The 13,465-nt window shown below is 40.1% G+C and overlaps 1 pseudogene; it reads right to left on the bottom strand.

The window, feature by feature from the left end:
- Positions 1–927: 927 nt before the first annotated feature.
- LOC101330172 (small ribosomal subunit protein eS4-like) lies at positions 928–1,757 on the bottom strand (annotated as a pseudogene).
- Between the last annotated feature and the right edge of the window lie 11,708 nt (positions 1,758–13,465).

Raw genomic sequence — 13,465 nt, 5'->3', positions numbered from 1 at the left:
TCCCTCATACCGTGTGTTTCTGTTTGGTAAAGTAGTTTCAGATATTGACTGGTAAGGGCAGGAGGTGGGGAGGGATGTATTTTGGGGGCTAGAAATTCTAGCATTTTGTATCACACTGTAGCATTCTAGCATTTCATATCACACTGTAGATTTTTTTTTTTTTACATAGAAGGCTGATTTCAAACACTGCTTTTATCCCTTGGAGACTGGGTGGAAGATGTCAGGTAGTACAAGTTCTGGACTGGAGTTGAATTTATTGCCACTAGAATTAAAGACTGGGCTTTTGAACTGTCAATGCATATGCAGGAATGAAACAAAACAAGTGGAAAAGTCACAGATCCTGCAAGCAGATTGTTTCAATTCTGAGGGGGATTTGTAAACCCTATTGCTGGTTCAAGTTAATAAAATACTTTTTACCAAAAATGCTAAACAAGATCACTTATGTTAATTGTTTTATATTCAAGTGAATTTAAAATGATTTTATCCTGATAGTTTCCACTATCTATGGAATAACTAAAGGCAATTTATTCATCACAAAGTAAAGTTGACATTTTTATTTTAGATGCTCGGGGTTGGTCAATATAATGTACACAGTGCAAAGAGTCACAAAATCATTTGAATGATGATTGTATTAATAATTAAGTTCTTAAATGGTTTGTGCCATTCTTATTTTTGTTTTTTAATCATGCCATATAGGGCTTCCCTGGTGGCGCAGTGGTTGAGAGTCCGCCTGTCGATGCAGGGGACACGGGTTCGTGCCCCGGTTTGGGAAGATCCCACATGCCATGGAGCAGCTGGGCCCGTGAGCCATGGCCACTGGGCCTGCGCGTCCAGAGCCTGTGCTCCGCAACGGGAGAGACCACAACGGTGAGAGGCCCGTGTACAGCAAAAAAAAAAAAAAATAATAATAATAATGCCATATAATCTTCAGTTAAGTACAAAGACCTTTTCAATCACATAACCTAGAGCTGATTTCACCCTATTTGGCTGCCAGTCTCTTATTTCTCTCTCTTCAGCAGTGGTGAGGTGGATCCCTTTTCCTTGGGGAAGAGATAATCTGTGGTTTGCTGCCTTTACCAATAACAAATATGTTGGCGAGCCAGGAGGCAAAGCTGTTGCCTTTGGCATCTTTCACATGAACCATATCAAAAGAACCAGGAGGTCTCTTTCTGTTGGTGATCACACCAGTTCTTCCCAGGTTAGCACCTCTGGTCACCATATACAGGTTACCAGTGTTAAACTTGATGAAATGGGTAATCTTGTTAGTCTCCAAATCAATCTGAATGGTGTCATTCACCTTGATGAGGAGATCAGGGTAGCAGGTGGTATGAGCATCATGAGTTACCAGATGAGGGATTCCTTTTGTGCCCACAAAGATCTTTCTCACTTTGTACGACTTGTACTTAGCTTCCTTAGGTGTACTACAATGAACAGCAAAGTGACCCTTGGTGTCATAGAGAGATGGAAATGCTCTCTGGTCTTGTTAGGGCTGATGAAATCTCCTAAACCAGCAGGGTAGGTTATATCAGCTTGGACCTTGCCACCAGTCTTAATGAACTGTTGCATGCAGATCTTTGCTTCATTTCCTGTCAGAGCATACTTAGGTCTGTTCCTTAGAAAATGATGAGGGGGAGACATTCTCTCAGGCTTGTGAGGACTGGTAGATGGACGAGGAACGAACACATTGGTCAGTTTATCAGCATCCAATGCTTTGGAGTTGTTACATGCTATAGATGTTTCTTGGGATCATGAGTCATGGCTGTCCTAGCCATGAAAAGAGCATTCTTCAATCCTTTTTAGCTTGCCTAAACTTTCTTTGAAGTCAACTTGGTTCTTAAATTCACATCGTTTTCTCAAAGTGGTAAAAAGAGAAAAAATAATTTCTGATCATTGAGATCCTTTCAAAATGGCAAATTCAAGACTATCAGTGTCTCAAAGTATAACTAGAAAAACAAGTATAATGTAAACCTCAACATTTTTTTCCTTCATTCTCCTCTTGTTCATTCACAATTTGATCAGTTTCTATTGAGTACCATCTACATGCCAGGATATTTGTTAGGCTCTGGATAAAATGTGGTCTCTTGGAATTTCCATGCTATTAAAATACAATGTGGTGTGATAGCTGCCATTCTGGAGATAAGCACAAGTGTTACTGGAACACTCGTGGACATCACCCTGGCTAGATGAGAAAATTTGGGTTGGTTTCTGGAGGAAGTAGCACGTGAGCTGTAAGATGAATAGGAGCAAGCCATGGATAGAGCAGGGAGTTCCAGAGGTGACGTTATATGCTTGGGAGCGGCTGGTTCAAAGGCAGAGAGGCACAACTGAGTGAAAACTTAGAGAGTGACATGTATACAGTGGACTATCGAGTGAGAGCAGTGTGAGGCAAGGGGGAAGGCGAGGCTAGAGCTTTGCATGCCGTGCTAATTTGGCACTCTCTCCTAAAAGCCCTCCTAAAACCTTTGAAGGGTTTTAACCACTGGATTGGGGGTGATCAGATCTGATTTTTGAATGACAGTGCCAATAGGAGTGTGGCAAATAGATTGAGGGTGGGGTGCGAGAACCGTGGTCTAGGATCAAGTTAGAAACTATGGCAGTAATCCTGGCAAGAAGTGATGAGGTCCTGAGTGGGACTGTTAACTATTTCCCAAAGACATAAAAACAAATTTCTTACACAATTCTGGGCCAGATGCTTTAAACAGTTATTTAGAGGAAAGCAGATAATTTCTGTTTACAGGCAAAGCTAGTTCATTTTTTTCTTTCTCATTAAAAACAATATAACCCATCAATGCAATTTTGAAGCCATATGATATTTTAGAACTTCCTAAGAAAAAAACAATGGATAAGCCAATATTAAATCATCCATGCTTACAAGCAGTCTACTCCCTTTTCAGGCAACCCTTTGTAGTTTAATTAGAACCAATCCCGTAAATTTTAATAGTAACATATGTTCTGTCATCTGCCAATCTATTCTCAAGTCTATACAGGTATGACTGTATGCCATGGTGAACGAATGAACTGGAAAGATCAAAGTTACTTGATCTGATTCTATGACTTATAATTTTCAAATCAATATGAAGAGAAAATAGCAGGCATCAGACGTCCATCTATGTTTGTACCAGGTCATACACTGTAATTCCATCCAAGTACAAATTTCCATGGTAAACAGGGCAAGACTTGCCAACATTTCACAGGTTTCCAAAAAGAAGCTATGTCCCTCTTGGGAGAACTTTGTAACTGGAAAAGAAAATCCTCTCAGATGAAATCTCCAGCAAAATAAAGTCACAGACTGTATTTCTGCAGCAGGCCTTTTGCCAAATGTCTCATCAACAAGTATCGTGCTGGCAGTGACCCGTCTATGGTAGATGGGTAAAATACTACCACCAAACCTCGTTTTTATTTGCTCACAGCTTCCTAGGGAAAAAAAAAAAAATCTGACTTTGAGTTGAAATTTTCCACGTTTCATCCCAGTCCAAAGGTGACTTAAAATTTTTTTTTTTCTTTTTTGGAAAGTTGAATTAAAGTCAAGTGAAATTTGTAAAGTTTAGTCATTTGGGGAGGTATGTGTACACAAAGATCTCAGTGGGTAACACACAGAAAAATATATTTTCCTTTTCCTTGTGACTTTTGAGAGACTAAATCCTTTGGCTCTTTCTTTTAAAAGGATTTAACCCTGTCTCAGTTACAGGGGCAGGAAACCAACCATTTTTTTTCAAGTTATTCAAACAGTTTTTTGCCTAGGAAGAACTAATAAAATAAGACTTTACATGTTAAATCCACTAGTAGTTTAAAAAATTTAGGATGTCCTCACATACATTTGACAGAAAAAAATATTCACAAATAATGAGTGTAATTCAATTAAATTCAACAAATCTACTAAGTACCAGACACTAAGTCAGTGTTTAGTGTTCAGGGTATATAAAGCTGAATAAGGCAGGTCCTGTCCTCCAGAAATGTATTATTTGGTAGTGGAGATAGAGTAATAAAAATGGCAATAATATAAGGCAGAATACAATAAGTGTAGAGGTATAAGCAAAGTGATGTGGGACCACAGAAATGGAGAAATTAATGTTGATTGTACGATGGGAATAGTTTATTCTGGGTTTTGAAAGATTGAGAATGGCAAAGATCATTGAGTTGGGAAGGACATTTCAGACTAGAGACCGCTGTGGGTACACCAATTGAGGTTAGAGATGGGACTGGTCAAGGTGGCTGCAGAGTTGGATATGACAAAGGAAGGAGTAGAAAATAAAGTTGGAGAATTTGAAAAGTTAGTCTCAGAGTTTCTCAGTGGGTATGCTACTGGTTTTTTGAGGTGGATGGGTCTTTGTCATCTTAGGGAGTGTGCATCTCTGGTCCCAGCCTTCTAAAAGCCATCAGTGCTGCATGGCATTTTGACCACTGAAAAGAATCCCCAACGATTTTCAAACACATCCTGGGGCAGGCAGTATCACCTCTGAAGAAAATGACTGAAGGTGGCTTGGATTCCAAATTTGGGAGCAGTCCTTAGTTCTGTAGGTGGTGAGCATCTACAAAAATGATTCTGACCAGAACAAGGGCACGAGCAGACTTGGGATTCAGGACAATGATTTCTGGAGATTGAATCAGAGGAGGGAAAGAATGGGATAATCAATTCAGTCTATTGCAATAGTCTGGAGAAGAGTCAATGTGGACTTAAACTAAATTTCATCCCTTTCATGCCTAAAAACATTAATAGACATTATTATTATTATTTTGGCTACTCCTTTTATCTCTGATACTCCATAGCACTGCATTGTAGACCTCTTTGTGCTGTAGCTGCTCTCCTGTTTTTTCTTTCCCCAAATTAATATCATATGGTAAAGTCAGTATTACAAAACAAGATTTTTAGAGGGTGATCATAACACCCTTTCTACAACACACTTTCTAATTATAGCATATACATGTGGGGCGTGGAAAGATATATTTAAAAACAAGACAGAAAGAATGCTGTTTCTCTGTTTCATTTTAGATAGTGTTTGGATTCTTGAGTGGTTGTTTTTCTTTTTCTTTCTCTCTTTCTCTCTTTTTAAAGAAAGACTCTGTTGTCAGTAGATTGAATAGTTTTGAATCCCAGATGCCAGTGCAGTGGAAACTCAAAGTGGATAGGCAGATGGAGTCTTTCAGAAGCACCACTAGTTTCCAAAACAGAAGACGGTGCCCAAGGAAGTAGGTAGTGTCACTACTTGGATGTGTGCAGGAAATCCTCCAGACTAGTGGTGAGGGTGCAGAGCACGGCTGCCCTCACAGAAGCACCAGTCTGCACATCTCAAAAGGGCGTCCTGACTCAACACAGCAGCTGTGATCACATCTTGTAATGTGTCCTTCTCTCCCAGCTGCTGGAGCATTGCTGCCTTCTGGTTTCCCCAGGGAACTTTGGAAGGAACTATACTGACAGAAGATCAACCACAGATATGTTATGCTTAAGTTTTTGGTTTTTTTTTTCTAAAAAACCCTCTTCAGGAAACATTCAGGTAGTTTTCCATTTGAAACAAAATGGGATTTCAAGCCCATTAAGCAACTGAAAACTCGTACCACATCTATGCAGAAGCTCAAGGACTTGAGATCACAAAGTTGAATCTGATCCTAGTCATTAGTGAGGCTCTCATTCTCCAAACCTCACCTGAACTTTCAGCTAGGCTCCTGTTAAGGGTCTCTAAAACTGGCTTGGGGCCCCACTCAGTTTTTCTAGGGCTCTATTCCCTTCATTTTCTCTTGTGAAAAATTGTTAATCTTGCTCTTCATTTAAGAACATACTGAAAAAATAATGATTACAATGTTTTAAATTTTCTTGGTACTTTATATGTTATAAAGCATTTTCATATATATATTAATCTATTAAATACTCTGAAGCACAGAGGATTAAGGGACTTAAGCAAGGTCACAGAATGAAAAATACAGAACTCAGGTCCAGGTCTTTTGACTCCGAGCCCACGCTGTTCCCTCTACAGTTTGCTATTTAATTACCACCACTTCGATCCCCTGAACTGATGGTGAGGAGGGCAAGACTTTCTGAGCGATAAGATCTCCAGTTCCAACCTAGGGTCTGCTGCTTTGAATAATAAGAGTCAGTTCCATTGGCAGTTTCCAGAACTGTCTTTTAGAAATTTGTGGTCTATGGCCCTCAGTGATAGGAGAGGCCAGTAGCCCCAGCTCCTGGTGACCATTCCACCCTATATCGTTGCACGCAGTAACACCAGGCAGCATTTTCTGCTGGCTGTGGTAACTCCCAGTTGTTCCTGTCAACAGCGTTTGCAAGGTCCTCTGGGCCATTCCAGGATTTCTTCCTTCCTGGAATAGCTCATTGGCCAGTAGACAGCACAGCGTCACAACCTCAGCACCACCGCTAAGGGCAGATCACAGCTCTAGTGCTCCACAGCTCTTCGTGGAACTTCTTCAAATAAGCCCCCAAAGTGACTTAGGGGAAGCAAGACTCTGTAAGGGCCTGTAATTTCACACTGGGTTTTGCTGGACTCTAAGACAAATTTGGGTCTCCTGAGTTTCTGCTGATTCAGAGTGAGTACCTTGATATTCTTCTTTCAGAAGTCACACGTTTGCCCATAACATTTCCCTCTGCGTGCTCAGTCCTTCCTTATCACGTGTTCATGTGAAACGAGCCCCAGAAACTGCCCTACGTGTCTCCAAACTCTCAAGCCCTCAGGGTTTTCTAACACTGACCCCGGGTTATGTAGAAACTCACAGTTAGTCTCAGTAATCACTTAGCAATAACAGTAAGGTGAGGTTTATTTAGAGCTTGCCACATGCCAAGACCTTTTCTAAGTGCTTTCTATTAACTTTTAAAATCCTCATAACGCATCCCTGAGGAAAGTCCTGTTATAAGCCCCTTTTAAAAACAAGGAAAAGGAGACTTATGAAGTTAAAAAAAAAATCAGCTCAGGAGGTAATGGATGGGAGATCTGCCTTCTGGTTGTTTCTGAATTCCAGAAGTTTCTAGAGGATAAGAAGGTATATCACGTTAAAAAAGTTGAGCACCTACTTTATCCTTGCAGAAAGCCACGTTTTCCCTGAGGGCAGACTTCTTTAAGCCTCCTGTGGTCTGGACAGAGCTAAGGTTTCTGTGGCAGGCACTTCTTTTCTCACCTAACAGCCATTCCTGTTTCTTCCTTGCCAGAGTCCCTGGCTTTGTTCATGTGGCGATGTGCTGTGGAGCCTCAAGGGACGGGACCCTTGTTGGCCTCATTCAACCACAGAGATCCTATTCTTCTTTGCATGTTGGGTATAGGGGCAGTTCTGGATGAGTTGGGGGATCTTTGGGGGGTGCTTCTAGACCTTCTAGACAAGATACTCCTCTTTGAGTGAATACAGAACCACATGAGGTGAAAGCCCCTTTGCTCTCATTCTTCTCTTCCTGCTTTGAATGATGTTGAGTGAGGAGGTGCTGTCTGGGCCTCAGAGAGCTTTTGGCCATTAGATTACAAGCCTGAGGATAGAAACCAATACCCTGTGGCTGGCAAAATGGGATAATAAAAAAAAAGCCTGGGTCTTTTTTAATGACATGGAGCCTCCAAATTAACCCTGGGATCACTTCTGAATTTCTCATGAACTTGATAACAACTGTCCTTTTATTTATGCCAATGCTTCTCAAAATGTTAGAAGTATGTGTCAGTACACAAACTGTTTCTTACTGCTCTGTAAAGAGATAAGAACAGAAATTGAGAATAAGGGTTTAGATACTTCCATAGTACATTGTTTGACATTGTTGTTAAACCAGCAACAGTAGACTTGTTGAACAAAGTACTGACCAGTCCAAGATGGATTGAAAATTAAAAGGACAACAACAATGCCATTGGTAGTTTAGTTGATAATTCAGTGGACTTTTTTCTTACTGTCAGCTAAGAGTATTCCTGACCCTTCAGAAAAGAAGTTTGTGCCCACATGACTGGTGTGCTTTCAAATTTAAACAGATTTATGTCACACGGTAGAGGCTTAGACACAACTGGCCTTTCGCCTAGAGGCTATCTTAATAAATGTGTCATTCTGTTTGATCTGATTCTTCTGTGGTTGTCGTGCTTTGAGGGAAAACCAAGTCACTTCAGGTAAAGCAGGGCGGCACAGACTGGTCACTTATTAAATATAGCAAAAGTATGACGTTGGCAGCATTCAGCTCAGAGCTCTGTCATGCGGTCGTTCAGGGGTCCCTGCCACCCAGCCAATCTGTCATTTCTCTTCTTCTCTCCCCCATTCTTGTTTTTGCTCTCAGCCTGATGTGAATTCATCTTTAATAAGTTTTTTTTAATTTTTATTTTTTATTGAAGTATAGTTGATTTACAATATTAGGTTCAGGTAATCACTACAGCATAGTGATTCAGTATTTTTACAGATTATACTCCATTAAAAGTTATTACAAGGTAATGGCTATAAGTCCCTGTGCTGCAATATATCCTTATTGCTTATGTATTTTATACATAATAGTGTGTGTCTCTTAATCCCATACCCCTAATTTGCTCCTCCCCCATCCTTCTCACCTTTGGTCACCACTAGTTTGTTTTCTTTGGATGTGAGTCTGTTTCTGTTCGGCATATATGTTCATTTGTATTATTCTTATTTTTTAATTCTTATTTAAAATTTTTTATTTGTATAATTTAAACAAATTTTTATACAATTTTTAAAGGTTACTTTCCATTTAGTTGTTACAAAACATTGACTATATTCCCCGCATCGTACTATACATCCTTGAATCTATCTTACATCCAATAGCTTATACCTCCCACTCCTTCACCCCGAGATTGCCCCTCCCCCCCACAGCTGGTAACCACTAGTTCGTTCTCTGTATCTGTGAGTCTGCTTCTTTTTTGTTTTATTCACTAGTTTGTTGTATTTTTTAGATTCCACATATGTGATCTCATCCAACACTTGTCTTTCTCTGTCTGACTTATTTCACTAAGCATGATATTTTCTAGGTCCACCCACGTAGCTAAGAATGGCAGAAGTTCATTTTGTTATGGCTCAGTTATATTCCACTGTACATATACATCACATTCTTAATCCATTTGTCTGTTGACGGGCACTTCCATATCTTGGCTATTATACATAGTGCTGCTATGAACCCTGGGGTGCATGTATCTTTTCGAATTAGAGTTTAATAAGGCTTTAGCAACTTAATTCCCATAAAGCCGCTTAAAACTTTGTGACTTTAGGAAAATCACTAACCTCTCTGAATCTCAGTTTGTAAAATAAGAATAATATGACACCCCACTGTATAAATAATAATAATAATACCTGGCATTATTGTGTGCTTACTGTGTGCTTGGTACAATGTTAAGCCCTTTATAGGTATTACAACATTTAATTCTCTTAATGACTTTATGAGGTATGTGCGACAATTTTATCTCCATTATATGAACAAAAACTGTGACGAGGCTACAGAGCCGTGGTTTGAACCCTGATGTGACCACTAGAGCTCTCCTGCTTAACCACTATGCTGTAGCTCCTTATTGTAAATATAAGGAATTGTTAATATTATCTGATGAAAAAATTTGGATCAAAAATACCTTATCTAGTGATTTTGCCTGTGTGAACAACCCATTCATGTAATTGCATATTAATATGACTAAATGTTTAGAAACGAGCCATTTCAGAGAATCAAGAAAGGAAAAAAGAAAAGAAAAGATCAGCTGGAATATGTAGCTTCTGATTGGTTTCCTGTTCAGAAGTTTCCTAAAAGTAAACTTAATTATAGTGTTGATCTTGGTAGATTAGAACATGTGAATAGCTTGGAGTATTTTGCCAACTGGACCAACCCTTTTCAGGTTGATCCCTCAGCAGCCAGAGGCAGTGGAAAGATCTACTTCATTCCTTGGTAATCAGCCTGTTTGATGGAAGGCAGGGCTAAGTCCAGGAAACATACAAGACCGGGATCAGAGGAGTTGGCCTCTAAGTCTGGCTCTTTTACCACCTGGCTAAGCGACATTGGGCAAGTTACTTAACACTTTCAAGTGTCAGCTTCCTGCAATTTGCAGTGAGGCTCATTTGAAATAATAGAGGTGTAAGTTGCTTGTCCACCATAAAGCCTTGTGAACATATTTTTCTATTTTCTATTTATATCAGTGCCTAATCCCTGATGTTGACGCTGTGGTATATTTGGAAGCAGTAGCGTGCTTCAGTGAAAATTCCACTCTCTCCAAGACAAGTGATTTGGATTCCAGTCTTACTCCGTATCTAACCTGCTGCAGCAATGTTTTCTTACATGAAAAATGAGGGATGTTTATGGAGGGAGGGTTTCTAAGTGATCTCTGGGACCCTGCGCCATTTCATCATCAGAATTGCTGAGATACTTTCTTTAGGTATTTATTAACAGAGGTTGCTAATGTTGCATTTCCATGTATCTGAAGCACATCTACAAAAGACACCAGAAACTACTCTTTTGACTCATAAAAGCAGACAGCACAGCTATGGATCAAAAGGGTATCACACAGACACAGCTCAGATGCAGACTGCCAAGGGAAGGAGCTTGCATGCGTGCTTGGAGAGCACCCCAAGTACCTCACTGGAGTGGACACTGCATGAGCACAGGGCTGTGAAGAGATTTTTTTTTTTTTTTTTTTTCCCTGCGGTACGCGGGCCTCTCACTGCTGTGGCCTCTCCCGCCGCGGAGCACAGGCTCCGGACCGCGCAGGCCCAGCGGCCATGGCTCACAGGCCCAGCCGCTCTGCGGCATGTGGGATCTTCCCAGACTGGGGCACGAACCCGTGTCCCCTGCATCGGCAGGCGGACTCTCAACCACTGCGCCACCAGGGAAGCCCTGTGAAGAGATTTTTAAATCCCAGGATGCAACTAAGTTTGGCCAAATCAGCCCTGCTTAGAACATCAGAGCTACGAAGTTCAGTATGGACCAAGAGGAAACTGAGGTTCAAAAAGAACACATCAATTGCCTGAGGCTGCACAGAAGATCAGCAGTTAACAGGCTGTAATCCATCTCACCTAATTCCCAGGCCAGGGATCTTTCTATTGTCCCATGCAGCCTTAATTACAAAGATGACGTTATTAAAATTATCTTGAGGAATTGCTCAAAGAAGTCATCGCAAAACACTTAAAGAACACAAAACTTTTGAAACACTAGGATGATTTATATATTTTTCACTCATCTAAGATGTGGATATTGTAGCAATATCTTTTTTTTTTTTTTTTTTTTTTTTTTTGCGGTACGTGGGCCTCTCACTGTTGTGGCCTCTCCCGTTGCGGAGCACAGGCTCCGGACACGCAGGCTCAGCGGCCATGGCTCACGGGCCCAGCCGCTCCGCGGCATGTGGGATCCTCCCAGACCGGGGCACGAACCCGCGTCCCCTAGCATCGGCAGGCGGACTCTCAACCACTGCGCCACCAGGGATGCCCCGTAATATCTTTTTTTAATCGACATGTAATACGCATACATAATTCAGTAACATTCCTTGCATCATTGCTGAGAGTTATATATAATTGCAAAGAAAATATTGTGATATCAAGCTGATGAAATTTTATATTTGAAAGATTTCTTTTTTTTATTAATTATCATTGGAGTATAGTTGCTTTACAATGTTGTGTTAGTTTCTGCTGTACAGCAAGATTTCTCTTTTTGATGTTCTTATTCATAGGCATCTGAAGCAGTTCTCTGAAAGATGTCTTTTATTTTGTGTGGAACATAATGTAAACACTTACCGCAGATCAACCAGGAGGAAACACATAGTGGTGAAAAAACGACTGAAGGGGAATGGCATGTTTAGACCCAGTAAGACCCAAGGGTCATGGTGGACTATTAGCCAAATACGAGTCGACAATAGTTTTATTATAAAAGCAAGTGTTATACGTGGACATTTCAAATGGAGTAAGCTGTGATATATCCAGAATTATAGTAATTTTCCCATTATACTCAGTGTCTGTCAGTCCTTTAGCATTGAGTCTAGTTTTGTACTTCTCTTCAAGTAAATTCAATAAATGGCAAAAGAACAGTAGAAGAGCAGAAGCTCAGTGATTAAAGCATAAAGAATAAAACCTTTCAATCATGTGATAGATTACTATGGAAGATGTTATTATCTGCTAGAAGAGGAGGGACAGTCAGATAAGGTATCAGAAAGAGCACCTAATTACAAGATTCATTGAGAATTAGATGGTAAATTAATAGATAACATTTATTGGGTACTTATTATGTGTCAGGTACTGTGCTAAGTACTGTTCATGGACAATCCCATTTAATCCTCATAAAAACTTAGATGGTAGTATTGCCCAGAGATACGATGGATTTAAATTATATAACTTATCTTTATGACCAGTCATAGAGGTAGGAGGATCAGAAACTTCAGGCCCTAATTTTGGCTATTTGAATAAAGTAAAAATCTGGTTTTATTTCAATTTACTAGAAGCTTGCCAATGGCATTGTATGCTTTAGGTATAATTTCTTCCTACACGAAGTGGCCAAACTGGGCTTCTTTACAGAGAACCTTTCAGCTGAAGGACTTTTATTCTTTATTGAAATGTTTTCAAAGCAAGGATAGCCAGTCCTTACTTTTGAACACTGGGCACACAAAAACCTTATGAAAATGAATGGTTGGCTAGGAACTCCTAAACTGAGAGAAGAGTATATAAATGATTTAGGGCCTCACAGCTGGCAGAAGAAAATGCAAAACCTCTCTGGAGGAACACTTCTTCAACCTAGGGTATGCAAGATTTCCACAGATAAAGCCACAATGAAGATAAGCTCATACTCCAAAATTATCAAATACTAGAGAAACAATTCCTTATGAATGACAGTGCATCAATAGAACTATTAGGTGGAGACTATCAAATATATATGCTTAAAGTGACATAAAAGAAGGAATAGTATCATAAAGCATAAGATTCTGAAAAAGAATAGGCATATTTAAAAATAAATAAAACTCTTAGAAGGTTTCCCTGGTGGCACAGTGGTTAAGAATCTGCCTGCCAATGCAGGGGACACAGGTTCAAGCCCTGTGCCACATGCCATGGAGCAACTAAGCCTGTGCGCCACAACTACTGAGCCTGTGCTCTAGAGCCTGCGAGCCACAACTACTGAAGCCTGTGTGCCTAGAGCCTGTGCTCCACAACAATAGAAGCCACTGCAATGAGAAGCCCGTGCACTGCAAAGAAGAGTAGCCCCTGCTCACTGCAACTAGAGAAAGCCCGCATGCAGCAACGAAGACCCAACGCAGCCAAAAATAAAATAAATTAATTAAAAAAAAAAAAACTCTTAGAGATGAAAACGTGTAAACACTGAAATTAGTAGACAGGTTAAAAATGCTGGCTAAAAAGAGAATTAGTATACCAGAAGATAAATCTGAGGAAATTATCAGGAAAGTGCTGAAAAAAAAAGAAAATGTTGGAAAAATGAGACATCAAGAAACCTTGAAGATATAAGAAGATGAAACATATATCTACTAGGGGTTTCAATAAGAAAGAATAAAGAGAATGGTGGAAAGGTAATATTCAAAGATAG

Source organism: Tursiops truncatus, chromosome 1 (genome assembly GCF_011762595.2).
Source record: "Tursiops truncatus isolate mTurTru1 chromosome 1, mTurTru1.mat.Y, whole genome shotgun sequence".
Classification (NCBI taxonomy): domain Eukaryota; kingdom Metazoa; phylum Chordata; class Mammalia; order Artiodactyla; family Delphinidae; genus Tursiops; species Tursiops truncatus.
This window is presented reverse-complemented; position numbering and strand designations above follow the sequence as displayed.